The following is a 20,399-nucleotide window of genomic DNA, read 5'->3' on the forward strand; positions in this document are numbered from 1 at the left end:
GTCATCTGGATGCCCCACTCCCCTCCCTGGTAAGCCCTCCCTCCCACTTCCCAGGGTAACTGCTACCTTGAGCATTACATTTCTCAAATTTACCATTTCTTGGTTTTTTTTGAAACAGCTTGATTGAGATATCATTTGCAAACCATAAATCACCATTTAAAGTATTCAATTCAGTGCTTTGTAGTATATTCGCAGATACGTGCGACAATCACCAGAGTCAATTTTAGAATATTTTCATCACCTCAAAAAGCAGCCCTACCCCCTTTGGCTACCACCCCCAATCCCCTCACCCTCAGTTCTAAGCAACCACTAATCTATTTTCTGCCCCTGCAGATTTTCTTGTTCTGGACACGATTAATGAAATAGTCCAATATGTGACCTTCTGTGACGGGCATCTTTTACTTAGCATAATGTTTTCAAGGTTCGTCCGTGAAGTAACATGTATCAGTATTTCATTCCTTTTTATGGTGGAATAATTTTCCATTGTATGAAGATGCCAAATTTTGTTTATCCATTCATCAGCTCATGGACATTTGGGTTGTTTCCACCTTTCGACGGCTAGGGATGCTGCTGCTAGAATCATTCATGTACAACCTTCCAAATGGACATATGTTTTCATTTCTCCAGGGCGTATAATACCTAGAAATGGACTCACGCCATCATATAGTAACTCTGTTCAACTTTGTGAGGAACTGGGTTCACCAGCTTTTATGCTGATTTCCAGATGACAAAAAGATAAAAGTTTACTAATGACTTATGATGCTAAACCAACCTATTCAGCCAAAGGTAGACCCTCAGAACCAGTGGCAACTCATCTACCTTGTAAGGAGTTACGTACCAATTATTCATATATATAGCAGAAACCATGCTACAAAAATGAAAATGTTCTAGCTGTTAAAGACAGCCAGGAGCAAGAGAAGAAATGGCCTTGATAGAATCAAGGCATCCCCCCATTCTATTCCATTCCATTCCCTTCCACTCCCTTCCATTCGCAGTTGACTCCTTTCACTTACAGAAGGTCATTTTTAAAACATCTTCCTTTTAGACTCAGTCCATTATTTGTGGATGCCAATTCTAATGATGAAATCATTAAAGGTAGAATATAAAAATGGACCAATACTGAAGAATTAGAGAAATATCCACCCATTGAGCAGACGCTGTTTTTTTGTTTTTTTTTTTTTCGTTTGTTTGTTTGTTTGTTTTTTTATGTTTTGTATGACTCCCTTTGAACAAGTACGTTTGTAAAGATGCAGGTAAATCTACTTCCCACTAAGAGTCTGAACTGCCAGGAGGACGCTGATATCATATGATGTGATATCATATGATGACCAGAAAGTGGACGAGGGGTGGCAAGAAAGAGATTAAGGAACAGAAACTTCATTTGAGAATCTCTGAAAGGTGACATCTGGAAAATCTATTCGCACCTTCACAAATCACTGCAGGTCTGACGTGTCAGTCTCTAAAGCCTTCGATACAAGAGTGCTAAGGGCATCTGTCTGTGATTTTCCTACTGAATGCCTGCCTTGTTTTCCACGGTCTGCTGCACTCCTCTTTTATTAGTCATGGCTGGATTGATGGACGGAGAGAGGTGACAGACCAAAGAGTACATTGCTTACCTTTCTGTTAGTATGTTGAAGGGGTTAAGAAGTTGGCCAATACAGAAATGTCTCTGAATTTTAATATGGTATTTCTGAATCTCTTTGAGTCGTGCTATACCATTGCTCAGAAAAATACGGGGTAGGCTTCCAGAAGCAAGGATTCTACATACCCCATGGTAACTGGCATGAAAATACGCTGACTGCTCATCCGCTCCTGTGAACTCCATGTCCCCCTAATCTCAACGTGCAGTTAGTTAAAAACAAAGAGAAAAGAAGATAAAATTCCTCCTTGTATCAACCATACTTCAGTTTAAAACAAAGTAAAAAACAAAGAATTTTAATTCCTCCTTGCGATGACAAATGGATTTGCAAAATGACAATGTACTGAAGAGTTGTTTTTACAACTGAAACAGAGATCTCACTGTGATATACTTATATCTCAAATGAAATGCATACAAAGGCTCGCACACTTTCCTAAAATCCAAATGCAGGGTCACCTGGGTGGCTCATTGGTTGAGCGTCAACCTTGGCCCAGGGCATGACCTGGGGATCAAGTCCCACATCAGGTTCCCCACAGGGAGCCTGCCTCTCCCTCTGCCTGCGTCCCTGCCTCTCTCTCTGTGTCTCTCATTAATTAATAAAATCTTTAAAAAATTAATAAATAAAATCCAAATGCATTCAGACGATCCATACACCCCAGACATTAGTATGTAGCTTATTAGTGAAACTATTCCCATAATACAGCATAAACACTCTTTTTCCTTTCTGCTTAGTTCTATGGTCAAGATTTACAACATATACAAAACACAAAAATAGCGTAGCAAAGTGTGACCTAATACCCCTTTAGGGATCCTAACACTTTTATCTTTTTCTTAACCTTTACTGCCACGGAATTCTTAGATCTTAGAGATGAAGTGTTATGTGTAGAATAGGAAATGTTGGAGAAAGAAAATACAGTGGCGATATGTGGAGGTTTAATTTATGTTGGCCAAAACACAATCTTCCCATGTACGGATTCTTTTCACACCAGTCACAGTAAATAGCACAGAACTTTTGGAGACACCAAAATAACTGATGTTTTACTATTAGCACTTTTCAAATCATTCCTCCTTAGACTGTCACCTTTTGCCAGCTCCAAACAGACTTCACAACTCCAAGTTTCCACTGTGTAATTCCAACACTGCAATATTTTCCCCAGTGAGGTGTGAAACAGGTCAGTGTGCGGAGCTAATGGCATCAAATTGTTATTTAAGGGGAAAGAATGCACAGTGCAGAGCTGTTAGGAGAATAGGAAGCCAAGTGGAGGGCTTCTCCTTCCACAGTGGTCTGGAATGGAAGGCCTGTCCCTAACCAGCTGACAAAGGAATCCGGACTCCTCCCTGCACGGCTCACGAAGCAGCCTTTCCCAATCTGCATCCAGCCCAACCTTCCACCTCATGGGCCACTGTCTTTCTGCCACGTGCCCAAACCAGTGCTACCGAACTTTCTCACAGGCAACCCAGAGGTAAAGGGCATGGACAGAGTCACTGCCTCCACAGACCTGTCGCCTTGTGTGGCACTAAGGTTGGGAAGTTCTGTCTAGATGCCACATATGGGAATGCATCCCCAATTTCCTGGACCTGTCAAGTCACCATCACAGCTCCATGCTGGGGAACACCTCCCCCCCTCCCTCTGCAAAAACAAATAATCCCTGTTTTTCCAGATTCCACTCAGACATCCCTGGTACAGCCCTTAGCCCAAAGAATGGGAGACCCTTTTCTGTGTCCCCAGGGCAAGTCTCACCCACAAGAAGCCTCTTCCCTATCTGTCTCCTGCACTTGCAAGTAAGCCGGTTGAGGGCTTATTTACGTCTGCATCCCTGGAGCTGAGCACAGTGCCCGACAAATCATAGGTGCTCCACTGCTGGTCTCTGAAATAATTTAGAACTCATCCAGAGCATGCAGAGAACAGAGAGATTTCAGAACCAGTCTCCAGCAAACAGGGATTTACTCCGAAGCGTGTGCATTCAATTTCACTTGTGGTGGTGCTTGCCATTTATGGATTCCTGAAGAAATTATTTTAAGCCTCCTTCTGAAACGCAGCATGCAGTCTAGAAGATCTCAAGCAGATGTGAACAGCAGCAGGCAAATTCCCTTGGCCCCTGAGCCTCCCTCCCTCTTGGAGGCCAGTTTAGCTGGAGGCCAATCAATCACAAGAGTGCTGGTCTCGCCCTGAAATCCAGCAGCATTCAGTATCTAGAAATTTATGTCCTAAAGAAATAATCAGCAATGCGCGAGCAATTATGTTCAAGGTTATTAAATGTAGCATTATTTATAAGAGCACAAATTGGAAATGGACTAAATGTTCAACAACGGGGGATTAGTTAAATAAATTATAAACATCTCAATGCGAGAATACTAGGCAACTATTAAAAAAATCATGTTGATAAGAATTTTTCATGACACAATAAAGATCACTGCCAAAAAGTACAGAATAAACAACATTATATACAGTTTATCCAGTTTAATTAATAGAAACCTGTATAGGAGTATCTGCATAAATAAGACAAATGGAAGGAAACACATTAACATGTTTGGTGGTGTCTATATCTGAATGATAGAATTATGGGTGATAATAAACTTTATTTTGGTCTCCATCCTTTTTCAGTGTTTTCCACGTTTCCCCATTCTAAGTATGTTTTACTTTTGCATTAAGTAGGAGGTTGGAATAAGATGGAATAAAAAAAAAAAATCAAAGCAGAAGGAAATGAAGAATGCTGATTGATCAATTGTCCTGCTCTGGGCTGCACATAATTGTCCAGCCAGGTTCTGGGAAACAGGTCCACTGTCAGTGTCACAAGACACATAAATAGTAAGGCTCTTCCAGGAATATGCACACAAGGATGCCCAAGACCTGACCTAGCTTCCAGTAAGTTCACTGGAAACGGATCTAGGGGTTGTCAGATTTTTTTCAATTGGTGGAAACCATCCTCTGGACCCACAATTCTCTTTCCATTCTAGGACTAAACCAAATATCTAAAATTGTAAAATTTTCTGAATTTGATATTTAGAGAGATATAGAGGTTTTAAATATCATACCAAATTCTTTTCCTGAAGTCCTTATTTTCCTCATAGAAAATGCTAGATCTGGATCTCTGCCGGAAAGACATTTCCTCTCCATCTATATACTCTTCTACTACTCCATTTTGCAAATAAAGTAAAATTCTATTTCATCCTTAATGTTGCTGAAAAAATTTTTTTTAGAAAATTTCAAAATGAGGAAGGATTGGTCAGGATGATGAGGAGTGGATGGTATCACAAAAGGTGACAGAAGAGAGTTTGTTGAGCATCACCTGCTCCAAAGAAATTGACGGGAGATGGGATCCGAAAGCACCCTTTGGATTTGGCTTCCAGTGAGCGCTGATGATCTTTACCAGAGTGATTCAGGCAGAACCAAAAGTCAGAATCACATAGGGTAAAAATAATGAACTATTCCTTAAGGGGCTTATCTAAAAATGGCAGGAGAAGCACAGGCCAGTGCTTACAAGATCAAGTGAAGAATTCAAATCTGTATTTGAAGCTACAGTGAAGGATACAGGGAAAAGGAGACCAGTGAAAATTCAGGACGAAAAGAATAATGGTGGAGCAGGTCTAGCCCTGGAAGAAAGAGAGGCTAAGAACCAGAGCCAAGTGAGAGATCACTCTAGAGCAAAAGAGGCCATTTTGTCTGCTGGAGCTCAACTTGGTGATTCTTACCCACCTCGGGAGCACATCAGAATCTCCCGAGAAGATCTTACAACCACGACACACCTGGGCCCCACCTGCTGAACCATCATCTTCAAGGATGTGGGGCAAGCTAATCATCTTTTAAGGTTCCCACGTTGATACTGATGCACACTGATGGGGAAAGAAGAGAGGATGTGTTCAGAGGCAAACACATTCATAGCCTTGTCCGTGGGGGTAAGGGCAGAAAATTGAAGGAGGGGAGGATTCAAAGTTCTGTCAATGTAGGTCATACCAAGAAAGAAGGCAGGAGGTGAGCAGAGTAGAGGTCTTAGGATGGTCTCTGGGTATGGCTCAGAGCGAGGCATCTGGGAGCAGCAGGTGGGACTGGCCATCATGTGGAATGTCCAGGAGCTCCAACGAACCCCATGGAATTACTTCTTCCCAGTAGGGCTCAGCCACACAGAGACCCGGGGAGAAGCAGATGGTCAGGTGGATCTAAATGTGGGAGTTTCACAGGGAATTGGCATAAAAGAGCAAAGAAGCAATTTCATGTCAACCTCACAGGGATGTTGGAAGAATTAAACAATGCATTTAAACATAGCCCAGAGTCTCACACAAAATGAGAGCTCAATAAATGTTAGCTGTATTGTCATTGCTGCTGCTGCTGTTATTTATTTCTGGAACCAGGCAAAGTGATCCCTGTTTCTTAGGGACCTACAAAATACAAGTCAGCGGTTACCCCTCGCTAAATAGGAACACTCACAAACTATGCGGGGTGTTAAATCTTTCAAACAAAAGACGCTAATGACCATGCATTTTTATAGGTTTCCATTTATGCTTACTTTTGAATAGTTCGTGGTTGGGCATTCTTGTGATAATACCTGAAGATAACTGGTACCATTGTCACCACAAATATGACAGCACAAAAGAGGTAGAAGGTTGAACGGAAAATAATGCTGTCTTTAGAAAGTCCACGAGAGGTTGTTTTAGGGTAAGACATTCTGAGCCTGTGTATTCCATTATTGCTGTCCCCACCTCACTTTAAAGAGATTTGTGGAGGTTCTCAAAGACACATGCAGAACAAAATTAAGAAAGCGAGGCAATTAATCTAAAGAAAACTAAAGGGTAAGGAAATATATATTTGGCGCCCAATGGAATTGAATGGACACGCTTACAGGTCCTTTTTCTCGATGCCTGTGGTGGGTGTCAAATTTGGCTGTGAATCACCTAGCAGTGAGTGCAAAGAGAAAAGCAGGACCCAGGAGTTTCCAGGAGTTTCCAGGAGTTTCACGGTTTCCAGGAGTAAGAGAAAATGCTGGGGATGCTGTGATTAAAGTATAAACATTTCCTCCTCTATAAATTGACAGGAATACAGTGAACAACATCTACAATATCATCCACATAGCAACACTTTGCCACCTGATTAAAAGAAATCAATCCTTCAGCTTCAAAAACACTCTTAATTCCTGGTCAAAGAGACTAGGTACCGGAATCAAAGCACAGCTCTCCAAAATTCAGAATTTTTTTCTCTATATTTACTAGTCCTTTTTGTTCCATAGTAGGTAGACTCACTTTGAAACGTATCCAAGTCAAGTCTATTCATGCTTCTCTTGGAGGAATTAAATTCACACATCATACATGACTGATATGATCACGCCTCTACAAATAAAGTGTAATTTCCAACCTAAAATTCCTTACCAAGGAAAACTAGCCAAACGAAAAATCATGAGAACACGATAACACCATGTTTAGATATGCGGTGTCTAAAAACGATCCGCCCTTTCTCTGAGAGTTCCTGAAAGATGTGTTCCTTGAAACAAGGGAGTAAGCTAAGAAAGAGAGGACTCAGGATCCAGGAAAGATCCAACACGGAGGGGTGAAGAAGGATGACAGTGAAAGGGAGGGATCAGAGGCTCCAGAAGAAATGACTCGCAACAGATGGGAGAGCAGAATGCCTGCTGCAGCTCAATACACAGTGACAAGGCAGTTCACGCACAGGGCAGGAGTGTACAGCGAGGCGGGCAATGAGTACGTAAGACACCAACCGTACCAACAGGAGCTTTGCATTGCAAAGGGGAGGGTAGCTCTCTATCCACCCGTTTCTGACATAAAGAAACAACAGAAGTGTAAGAAATTCATAAAAGTGGCTACTTACAGGAGGCAGAGGGAAATGAATAGATTATGACAAGCGTAGGAATGAGACTTATTAAAATATATCTTATGTGTTGCTTTAATGCTCGAACCACATGTATTACCTCTTCGAAAATAAATAAAAAAGAAAAGAAATATTAAAAAAAGAAAAACTAAAAATAAATTTAAAAAAATTAAAAGAAGAAAAAAGAATGCCGATTCCTTTTTAACTGATGACCGGTGAGTGGTGAGTGGTGTCACTCCTTTTAGTTTTTCTTTTTTTTTCCTTTTGGTTTTTCATGGCAACAACTGTTGACCTACACCTGGCTTTTTATATCACACACGTCTACAGAGAATCGAAGGTCACAGGACATGGCTGCAGCCTTGAAAATAAAATGAAGGTAGGTATGAGAAGTGGGGAGAAGCATTTTCAATTTATCAAAACGAAATACAGCCTCTTGTTTTCTCTACAAGTAATATTGACCGTGTTCCCATAGTATGACCCATGTAGAGAAATAAGGTGACAGGGTGTTCTTCGTGGGGGTGTGATTAGGGTTCTGGGCAGGGTCTTTGTTAAACTAGGCTGCTTTGCTCACTGCAGGGGGTGTAGCATCCCTGGCCCCTGCCTGTCCACCAAATGCCACTATGGCCCCCCATTCACTGTGACAACCAAAAATGCCTGCCCTGTCACCCTACATCTCCAAAAGCCTCTACAACTGACTGCGAACCACTATAAGCAATAAGTAAAGAGAATTAAAATTAAAACTTGCCAACTTTTTCCCATCACTGCAACTAATTTTCATCAGTTAATTAATTTAATGAATTTTCATAACACATTCGTTAGGAAATCATGAGCAATCTGATCTGACAAATGTTTGACTGTTACTAAAAATAGTTGTGCCTTGAGTTAAAAAAGAAATGATCTAAAGAAAATCTGAGGAATCTAGAATCCTTGCCAGGTTTCAGTCAAACCCGCTTCAGAGTGCACAGTTTAATTTTTTTTTAAGTCTGTATATATTCTTTCATTGATTATGCTAATTAAATCTCTTACGAGTCCTGCAAGCTTGGCAAGGAAAATATTATTTTCCCCATTTTCACAGGCAGGGAGTCCAAGGCTCAGAGTACTTAAGTGATTTTTCCAAGCCCATAATTGACAGAACTTGGGGTAGAAACCAGAACTTTTGGTTGCCAGGCTGGCAGTTTTTTTCCTTTCACTCTAGATAGTATTTCCTCTATGACAAGCCAGTAACACATTGACTCAATTCAAATCTTTAACCCAGTAATTATAAATTTGAAATGTAGCATCGTCTTTTTAAGTAGTTAGGCCAGGGATAATGGTCCTGAGAACGATGTGATTTGAAAATCCATAAAGCTGACTTAATAAGCCCACACAGGTGGTAGAGGTGGGTGCAGCCATTATTCCATTTTACAGGTGAGGAAACAGAGGTTAGCACTGTGTTCAAAGTCACACATCCATAAGAATGAGATTTGAATACAGGCAGTCTAACTCAGAAGGGAAAACTTACAATCAATTAAATTTAAAAATAAATCACAAGAAAAATTGATAGGTGGAATGCTTTAGATAAGCAATGAAATGTTCTCTTTAAGTTTGTAAGTAAATCAGTACCCCTCATTAAATTTTGGTTGATTTGTAAAAGTGATTTCACAGGTCAGAAGCAATCATGCAGGGTTCCTGGCTGGCTCAGTCAGTAAAGCATGCGACTCTTGATCTCAGGGGTAGGGTTGTGGGGGTCCTAAATTCAAGCTCCACGTTGGGTGTGGAGATTACTTAAAAATAAAAAAAAATCTTAAAAAAAAAAAAAAAAAGCAGAAACAGGGGTGCCTGGATGACTCAGTTGGTTAAATGACTCTTGATCCCAGCTCAGGTCTTCATCTGAGACCTGAGATCAAGGTGGTGAGTTCAAGCCCCTCATTGCACTCACTCCATGTTGGGTGTGGAGTCTACGTAAAAAAAAAAAAAAAAAAAAAAAAAAAAGAAAAGAAACAATCACACAGCTTGTCCTTTGTCAATTTGGCCAGTATTGTAACCAGTCAAGTAGCAGGCAGTTACTCAGTTATTGATTTTCTACTCCAAAAATACTTCCGTGAAAACAAAGTAACTCTGAAATAATGAAGACTCTCAGACATCTTATTTGGATGACACAAAGGACTTAAAATTTTTCTCCCCTTACTCTACCAATGCATAGCGTGAAAAAACTAAATAAGTAAATGCACAAAGAACTCCATGATACCAATTTGGCAAAAGATTGCAACAAAGATAATACAGAGGCAAAGAGCAGTCAGGAAAATAGATCTACTTAGTGCAAACAACTTCAAAATAGAAATGGAGAAGTTGATCCCATTCTACTCCATGTAGCAGGTTATGATGGTCATGATGCATAACCAGTGCAAAAGATGACACTTTTCTCTTCTACAATTTCTCCAGAGCATCTCCAAATTCTATTTTTTAACCAAATTGAATCTCTAGATGTAAGGGTATGATATCCTACTAGGAAATACTACCTAAACCGGAAATTCACTATGTCAGATAGTTTTAACAGAAAGAGTTATGCTCATGCCTGAAAATCCAATCCAGGCTGAGGGCAAATGAGAATTTAAGGAAAAGCTGGAGTTATAGCTAAAGAAATCATTTGTCTGACTTCTCAGAAGACCCAGAGCTCTACAGAGGTAAAAAGGAAAGGGCCAGAGAAAAGGCAGAGTTAATAAAACTCTGTGTGGCCTAAACTTTGTGATAATTTATGTTTGGTGCCATAGTATAGGTTGACAAGTATGTTTGGGTCTCCAATACCAGGATTATAAACACACAATCAAGTTAATAATTAGGAAGTCAATGATCCATGACCAAAGAAGAGCTAGAAGAAAAAACACAGCGTCGACTTGCTATTGATCCAACAGTGGTCCCTGCTGCCACCAGACATTCATTAATTGCAGAACCTTACACTGTCTTCCTAGATGACAGAAATCTGACGCCAGCATGCATTCCAGGAGCTGCCTGGCAGGGCTCTGGAGCCAGATCCACACAGAATCGGGGACCGAGAAGAACCCGGAGCTCTGCGGTGTGCCGCAGACACTCCACATACTGAGACAAAACATGGCACAAAGGCTCTCTAGAAAAAATCCCCCAAAATTAATCAGCCAAAGTAAGAGACCATGTTCCCATTTTACAGATGGCAAACTGAGGCACCCAGAAGTGTGATAGTCTTCAGTTCCCTGGGTCAATACGGAACACCTGAGAAAGCAAGCTTAGTGATTTGCTGACAAAGACCATCATGGATCCCACAAGACTTAGTCTACAGGAAGGCAGAACAGGGGTGAAGGAGGCCCTGCCAGCCGCAATTAGTTTGGGGGTGGAAGTAGGTAAAGGTAGAAGAGGGCAGGAAGAGGCCCTTCCAGTCCTGGACAGAAGAGGAAAGGTTGGGAGGAGTTGGGAGGGGATGGGGACTGGGAGGAGGAGGGTCTCCACTGCCGTTTAGTGGATGAAAGAGAGGAAGAAAAAGCTGTTAAGCTAAAGAAAGTGGGAGAAAGAAGAGAATGAGAGTGGGTCTCACAGCAGTCAGGCGGAAAGGGAGGAAGGTGGGCTGGGGGGATGATGAGGACCTCAGCAGGACTGTCATAAAAAGAAGGCAAGCGTCTACCTACCTGACCTTCAATAATGCTAAGATCCTATTAACTTTCCAGAATTATCTGTTCCAAATTTAGAAACTCTTTTACTTGCAAGGTGAAAACTGCCTTGTTGCTGTGGTCCATTTTCTTTCATTTTAAATGGAGTGGGGTTGGGGGACAGTTGGCCACCATTACTGAAATAACAATTATTGCTGGCTTCATAGCACCCTCAACAGCCCAGGAGGCAAACCTTCTCACCCCCTCCCCATCTGTCCCACATTGGCAGGCAGAGCGAGGCAGGCAATGAAGCAGCACCCACCCTCTGCAAACAGGCACCCAGTAAATGCCCTTTGGTGGGACAACAGAACTTATACCTCCGTTTTCCAGGGGAACAGAAATATCCAAGATTTTAATGTTTTTAACTTTAATCTAACAAGTATTTCAAGGCTCTCGTTACAGGCCACGCTTCCCCAAGTGTGCACAGGGGAACCCCGGGACGTCCCACTGTGGGACACACACGAGAATCGAAGAGCTGTGAGCTGTACCCATCTACCTCCTCCAAGCATCCGCTGTCTCATCAACAGTCCAGAAAAGGAGTCCAGGTGCCTCAGGGCTGCTTCCTGTCCCCAGTCCCTTCAGTAATTATGGCTCTGAGTCAGCTTTCATGATCCACAGTGAGTGACACACCTACTCTGAAGCACACAGTTTGATATAACAAAGCCCATAAAAGGCTAAAGATAAAAGAGAAAATCATAACAGCATGATGGGAATCATAACAAGATATAATTTCCATAAAAATCATCTCGGTGGCAGCTTCTTCTAAAAAAAGGAGCCAAGTAAACATAACATCTCTCACATTATGTTTATGTTCTGTACCTGGTATAAATTCTATTTCTTCACTAAATAGACGGGAGGACAAAGTCTACATAGAAAACTAAAATACTACACGAGGCATTTTTTTCCCCATTCAATTTGGAAAGTTTTTGCAAAAGTGGATCATTTATTTATGGAAATCCTAACTTTCTCATCTTATTTAATGAGGAAAGCTTTAGCTTCGGTGATGGGAAAAGACCACAGTGGCTCATTTAACCACTAAGGGAAGCTTTGGCGAGGGCAAGGCCGAGATCATCAAGGAAGGCCCCTATGGTAAGTAAGGAGACTTGGGTAGTGGCCGTCAGATTCATCCTGCCACTAAGGACCCTTCCCTGGCATGCGAAGATGGACATTCTCTGTCTTTGGGCCAGAAGACACCAGAAAGCAGGCAGATGTGGATTAAACCCAGGCTCTGGCACTCATTAGCTGTCTCAGTTGTGTTTCTTAATCTCCCTAAGTCTCAGATCCTTTGATGGTCAGATGACAATGAGACCAGTACCTACCTCGGTGGGTCAGTGGGTTGTCGTTGTGATGAGGTGAAATGTTAATGGTTTTGGCTCCTGTGACCTATACCAGCCCTCTTCCACTTCCCCTTACCTCCCTGCCGGCCAAACCCCATACCAGCAGCAGAGCATACTAAATATCTCTAAATTTCACTTTCCTCAGCTGCAAACTGATGAAAGCTAATATATGGGAAAGCATCGAATCAACGTACCAATGTTAGGAAATATTATTAGTAGCAATCAGCACTCCTTCCCCAAAACTGTATTTCGTGGAACAAGAGTAAGAAGCATCTCTCAGGCAGTTTCTCCCCTACCTGCCTACCACTAAATGTTGATATACTTTTATATTAGTATCCCCTGACGGGGATTAAACTGTGCGTTATAGTTATTTTCATTTTCATTTTGTGCATTTAATTAATGCTTTTATTCCTGTGCTCATACTCTAGGGTAAAATTTGAGACAAGAATTTGAAATGCCAAAGACAAATATTAGCAGTAAGCAACTTGATTTTTACTTATCCTTTCACCCGCAGTCCAAAAGGCAATGGATATGTAGGAAACACACAGGATTTAAAAAAAAAAAACAAAAACAAAAACAAAAAACAAGCATCAAAAGAAAAAGGAATGTGAGTTCCCTTGGGATGAAGTGAAACTTGCCTTGGAGTCCTCAGTGCCTAGCAAAGGGCCCAGCACCTTCTCCGTCTAGAGAAACAATATGACTTCAATCTACCATCACCCATGAATGTAAAAAAAAAGTTAAAAACTCAATCTGAAAGCCACGAGCATCCTTCTACTGATATGTATTTCCACCGAGTAAATAGGAGGGCCACAGGTGGCCTATAGACGCACATGGCCTTCAACTCTGAGCTATTTAAAATATACAGATCTTATACCCATATTGTTGAGAAGATAACCTCAAGGGACAGGCACAGCCTACATCTCACACATACCACAGACGCCTCATGGCTTTCAGAGAAACACCAGTGCACCTACTCACCCTGAACTATCTTCTCATTCAGGATGCCAAATGTTAAATAATCATAATCAAGACCAAAAATTCTGGAGTTTTCTCTCTCTTTCCTTCCTTAGTACAAGCACCATTTTTATCCCTAATGTATAATTATTTTTCCTCTCTTCTTTCTGCCAATTTCTAGGTTCTTCCCACCCGCCCCAGTGTTTCTTGGGGCCAGGGCAACACCGGCTTCGCATGGAAATCATGCCAGAGGAATGGAAATTCATATTCACAGTTTTGTAACAAACAAGAAAAGCAAAGTTAAGTCGAAAGGAATTAGAAGTCTGATGAGAACAGTAATGTATACAGGGTTCTTTGGTCCAGTAGGAATCTTAAAAGAACCCCAATAACATCAATCTAAAGAGGTTCCCAGCATCTGACTATAGAAATGTATAATTCTGGACAGTCAAAGCATCTTCTCTCCTCTGACACTGAACAAGAAAACATCTCCTGGCTCTGGTTATCTGATGCTGAATAACCAACCACTTCAAAACTTTGTGGCTCAAAACAGCATATTTTTATAATCTCTCATGGCTCTAGGGGCTCTTGCTTCCCATCTGAAGCTGGAATCACCTGAAGGCTTTTCCTCACATGTCCAGCACCTTGCCGAGATCACTGGTTGGCCTCCCTCTCTCCACACAACCTCTCTGACCAAGTGTCTTGAGCTTCCTCCCAGCATGGCGGCCTCAGAGTAGTCCGACTTCTTACACAGCAGCTGGCCTCTCCCGGGGCAAGCCTCCTGATACAGAGGAAGGGAAGGCTGCAGTCTCTTAAAATCTTTGCCCAGAAAACTGGCACAGAATCACTCCTCCCATACTTGACACAACACAGCACTCATCAGACCCATTCAGATTGAAAGAGAAGGAGGGACAGACTCCATCTCTTGGGAGAAGTGAGTTGGAAAATAGGCATCAGCACATTACTCTCAGATGACCATGCACGGTCTCAGCCACAAATGTAGGGCTGATGGCAGACTGAGCCCCAGTGGATCAATATGTGCACATGTAGACACGCGCTCTCACGGGGCATCATAATCTTATTTCTGGGAGATGGAAAGAGGCACTGGCTAACTGTGCTGGTTAGCTACTTACAGCGTTTTGATTTCACTGCGGGTCACCAAGGTTGGAGAAATGATTAGAAAGAGTAAAAGAGTTTTCTTCGATCACTAACAATCATCAAATTTACATATGTATTGCATGTGTTTTAAAGTCTTCTGGTTTGGGGCCCCTGTGTGACTCAGTTAGGCATCTGCCTTCAGCTCAGGTCATGATCCCAAGGTCCTGGGATGGACCCACATGGGGCTCCCTGCTCAGCAGGGAGTCTGCTTCTCCCTCTCCCTCTGACCCTCCTCACCCCCTACCTGTGCTCTCTCTCTCTTTCTCCAATAAATAAATAAAATCTTTCACACAAAAAAAATAAAGTGTTCTGGGAAAGAAAGAAAGAAAGAAAGAAAGAAAGAAAGAAAGAAAGAAAGAAAGAAAGAAAGAAAGAAAGAAAGAAAGAGAAAGAAAGAAAGAAAGAAAGAAAGAAAGAAAGAAAAGAAAGAAGAAAGAAAGAAAGAAAGAAAGAAAGAAAGAAAAGAAAGAAGAAAGAAAGAAGAAAGAAAGAAAGAAAGAAAGAAAGAAAGAAAGAAAGAAAGAAAGAAAGAAAGAAAGAAAGAAAGAAGAAAGAAAGAGAGAAATTACCATTAGTATTTTCATGGAGATGACTGGTTTGACTTCAAATTTTGATCATTGTTAAGAGTTCCCTGCTCATCTTCCTGTACTGGTCCTCCAAGTGCAAATGAATGGATAATTAGTCAGTTCCCGGACAAACAGATTTTCAGGACATTAGCAATGTAAACTTGTGCTTGAATTCCTGTTGTGAATACTCATTTAGATAAGCTGCAAACCTTCAGGTAATTTTAAATTAGACCTAGAAATCAGCCCTACTGGTACTAGAGACCATAGCTGTATAGAAAACTGCTCATTAAAGCCAGGCAAGAAAGAAGTAACTCCTGGAAAGGCCAACTGAGCAATTACACCAAAGCTTATCCCCACCAGTGACTCACTAATGAATATCTCTGGCATTCTAGGCCCTAGAAGAACACACAAAGGACAAGGCAAGGAGTTTTCAGTGTTAGATGCCCATTAAGCCCTGTGGGAGTTGGTTCTCTCTAAATCCTTTGTCTTCCCTTTTCCTGGTAACTGCACCCAAGTAGGTGGCTTTCTTGCCCTGCTTCTCTGGTTTCATAACTGCCTATTTCAAATGTGCTGAGCGACTTCTTCGGAAATCTCAAGCCATCAATTACTTGAGCTCATCCTTGCCCCCACACAGTCAAAATAAGCCAGGGCAGCTCCAATAACTCCTCAGTGTGGGGAAAGGCAGCTCTTCCCTGGTGAGGACAAGGCGAGGGCGACGGTGAGGCAACATCAAGTTCTTGCTTCACCAGCGTCAGGTGGCCAGAGTACCGCACAGAACAACAGCTTATGATGACTGGGATGGGCACGGAGAGGAGGGTGCATAGTGTCAACATGGAAACCAGGTTAAGAAAACCCCAGGGAAAAAGATAACTAACCAGAGATTTCTGATCGACACGCACAAACTGGAATGAATTTTCAAAGACGTTCTCTTTCTGTGTGTGTACCAGAACTTAAGCCTTTTTCTGAGCACCAGAAAGGTTAGAGCCAACAGAAGGATTCGGTGATAGAAAACAAGAAGAAAATTAATCACGAAAGAGACATCCGTTGAGCCCTTATAATATGCCAAGTGGATACCATGACTCATTCCATTTTACACACGAGGAAAATGGGGCACGAATACATTTAATATCCTGCCCAAGAGCATTTAGCAAGCCAGCGGGGAGAGCTGGCCAACAATTAAGTTCATACTCTTAACTACCAATAGTATAGAACGAGAAACAGGGGTTTCCGGAACTAGACCAGATAGTGTCTGATCCCAACTCCACCATCACTGTGCTGGTTATGGGACTTGTTAACTTCCCCGAGCCTCAGTTTCCCTGCCAACAAAAGAGAGATACCACTTAATTCTTCCAATGGCTGTGAATTCCTCGAACATAGTTGGTTTTCAATAAACAATAGCTATTTCATCATGCAGGCCAGAGGGAAAATGGTCCAGTTAACAAAAATAAACCACAGAAATGAAAAGGAAACCTGGAAGCATTAAGAACATGAACACCCCATGCTGAGCTCCACAGCAAAACCATACCTCAGAGAGGGCTCCCTCTCTACAGCCTTGACCCTCTCCTTACACATGGACTGGACACAGTGTTGAGAGAGCTGTGCAGTCTGCATTTACAACTCAAGGAATTAATAGAGATTTCCCTTTTCCTTTTACCTAGAGATACATAAATATATAATATAGAACACACAAAAAATATATTTTTACTCCTATCCAATGTTTTCTAACTCCAACAGTTCCTCACATCTGATTCTAAATTAAGGCCTTTCAGACACAGCTCTGATTAAATCTCCCTGGCTTCAGAGCCGTTGAAGGATCTTCAATGCTAATAGGATGAAATCCAGTCTCTGTGGCCTGGCCTCCTGTTCTTCACAGCAGAGATTCAGGCTTCCATTCTAATCCCATTTCTCCTTCAAGGATGAATAACGCCACTCAACCCACTTGTCCCTGGACATACTACCCTTGGCTCATTCCCTTCTGTATCTTTGCACCAGCCGGTCCCCCTGAGCACCAGCTCCTGCTCACCTTCTCCTGTTCAAATCCCTTCAACCTTTTAAGGCCTCACTAAGGGGCCTCCTCTTCAGCAAAACTCCTGATATGGTTTGAATGTTTGAGTCTCCCCTAAAATCCATGTTGACATACTAACCCCCAAGATGATGGTATTAGGAAACAGGCCTTGGGGAAGTGATTAGGTCATGGGAGTGAGCCTCATTAATGGGATTAGTGCCCTTATTTTTAAAAAGGGCCCAGAGAGCTTCCTTGCCCTTTTTACCATGTGAAGATGCTGTAAGTATGTGACCCAGAAAAGGGCTCTTTCCCAACCATGCTGGCTTCCTGACCTCAGAGTAATAAATTTCTGTTGTTTATAAGCTGCCCAGCTTGTAATATTTTGTTACAGCAGCCCAAACAGATGAAGACATGCATCCCATCAGCAGGTCAGCCCCCAGACACACCTCTGTGTGTAAGTCTTCCTCTTCTTCCCCTAAATTCCCACCATGTATTAGTCTTCCTTCTCTCCATTGCATGTATACATGGTACAGTACTGCTCCATGACTTCCCTCAGAGAATATTCTTCTCTCTCCAATGATACCAGATGCAACTTGAGAGAACATAGATGATTAAGGGGATAGGTTTGTAGGGAGGCAAATCTAAAGTCAAACCCCAGCTCTGCAATTTTCTAGCTATATGACCTTTAGCAAGCTATTGAACCTCTCTAAATAGCATTTTCCTCTCCTGTAAAATGGGATAATAATATTAGTTACTGCCTCTGATTTGGGGGAGAGTTCATACTAGGTACATGTAAGTGCTTAACAATGTCAGCTATAGGGACGCCTGGGTGGCTCAGCGGTTGAACAACTGCCTTTGGCTCAAGGCATGATCCCGGGGTCCTGGGATTGAGTCCCACATCAGACTCCTTGTGGGGAGTCTGCTTCTCCCTCTGCCTATGTCTCTGCCTCTCTCTCTGTCTCTCTCATGAATAAATAAATAAAATCTTAAAAAACAAAACAATGTCAGCTATAATTATTACCAATACCCATCTTTCATACATTTTTCTACCCTCCACAGACCAACTATCTCAACTATTTATCTACCTATCCATCCATCCATCTTTCCATTTATCTGTGTAAGACAGCCAATGAGTCTTTGCTTATTGCCTAATTTAGATGCACCAATCCTTCTCACATTTCCATTCTCCAAGAAGCACAGAGCTGTTTCCAGTTTATTAATCTGGCATTGAAACTCAAGAAGATTCTCCAGATAGGATCTCACATGCTGATTTCCAGGAGGCTGAAATAGGAGTGAAAAGTGATCATTTCCTTAGTTCAGATATGCCAGTTTGAAGAACAGCTGAATTATTCATTAGGTCCTTTAAAGTGCATTGATCAGATTCTTCTCTTTGAGAAGCATTTTACCTTGAAGTAAACTATTTGTCATTCTCCTTTCAAATGAGAGGTAGATAACAGACTGCCTCTGTTTAACGAAACTATAATAAAGGTCTAAATGATAATAATCCCTTAGACTTGCAGAGCGCATCGCAGTTGAGAAAGCACATTCACATCTATCATCCCATTCCATCCTTCCAGCCACCCCATCAGACAACTAGAGGGCTTCTCTTATTGTGATAAATGGGAATGCTCAGGAATGTTCAAGAGCTTTCTCACATGCCGCCAGTTTGTTGGTTCAAATCTTCCAAGTCCTACTTCAGAACTCCTTTTACAGCACCACAGGGTTTAAAACTATTTGCACATCTTTACAAAGACGTGCCCAACTGGAAAGAATGGAACCCACTGCTAATTTATATTTTGGTTACAGGACTTGGATTATCATCTTGGAGATATGACCACAAAGCAAAAATGCCAAATGGTATTCAATGTAGTTCTATCCAACAGGAGACTAAGTGGGAGACCTCGCTGAAAGCCTATTTTAATGCTAGCCATTCTCGGGGTCTTTCATACTTGTTTCCCTCGCACTAACACAGGCGTATACAGCTCCAGCCTCCAGGGATTTCCCGGTACGATACTCAGCGTGGGCCACAATTGGCCACTCTTCCTATGTCCAATATTCTATCAGGCCCCCTTACTCACTGGCCTCCAGCTGCCCAACCAGCTCTCCGGCCCCGCTTCAGACATAGAATGGGTTCTATCGAACACCTGGGCCATTCAGGGCTGTTCCCATCTGCAGCCTGCTCTCTTAACTCATTCACACCTTTGCACAAATATACCTCAGATAGGCTTTCAGTGCATCTTATCTCATTACCTCCCCCCCTCCCCATGCACACACCCAATAACCATTTCCCTTCCGTTCCATCATGGTACTTATCACTATGTGACATTTTACAAATTTTTTTCTCTCTCTCTTTATAACAGGTCTCCCCACTAGAATATAAGCCCCGTGAGGGCAGGGCTTTGAATAGTTCAAGACCGTACCACCAGTACTTAGAGCAGTGTCTGACAATAGGAAGCTCCCAATAAATACTTGTTGAATAAGGAAATACAGCCTACCAATTTCCCCGTTTAGAATCTCTACTTCTTCCAATACAAAAAGACTTCTAGACACGAAACTAAAAGAACTAAAACAAACCCTACAACAAGGACAAATGCAAAGAAAATTAGTGCCATGGCAGCGACACAGAACATGTGGGCTAAATCGTTGGGACCAGAACAACCCCAACTGCAACTAGGTGACATCAGTACAGCTAATGCCATTCAGTTGATAAGAACAGATTAAAGACCCCAACACTCTTCTTCCACCCCAACCAACTCGGGTCTCATGGCCTAATTCCATCAAATGCCTCAGGCTTTCCTTTTGAAAAGGGGTCCAAGTTATTTCTTGGATTTTTGCACATATGACAGTAAATTGGTATTCATCATGTGGGGGTAGCACAACATGACATTACGCACTTCCGTCTGATGCAATAACAACTATGCAACATTGGTGATGAAGTATTCTTGCTAAAAATATTTAATCTGAGTGTAATAGTGAAAAAAATCATCACATGCCCAGAATGTCGGGTATTACACAGGGCAACTGGCCAGGACTGCAAAGAAGTTAATGTCAGGAAGAAGAAGAAGGAGGAGGAGGAGGTAGAGGAGGAGAAGGAAGAGGAGGAGAAGGAAAAGAAAGACAGGAAGACTCTCCCAGATAAAATAAATCTAAATAAATAAATAAATAACTAGGTTGGTTCCCAGGGTCTGGAAAAACATAGCTATAAAATTAAGAAACCAGAAAGATTGAATATGGACTGCATTTACCTCCAAAAGCTCCATCGGCTATTC

General features: G+C 41.9%; 1 protein-coding gene across 7 annotated transcripts in view; it reads right to left on the minus strand.

Moving 5' to 3' along the window:
- Nucleotides 1-20,399, minus strand: part of TNIK (TRAF2 and NCK interacting kinase) — a 376,625-nt gene that overhangs the window by 320,377 nt on the left and 35,849 nt on the right. The window lies entirely within an intron of this gene.

Source organism: Canis lupus, chromosome 34 (assembly GCF_003254725.2).
Source record: "Canis lupus dingo isolate Sandy chromosome 34, ASM325472v2, whole genome shotgun sequence".
In the NCBI taxonomy this organism is placed as follows: domain Eukaryota; kingdom Metazoa; phylum Chordata; class Mammalia; order Carnivora; family Canidae; genus Canis; species Canis lupus.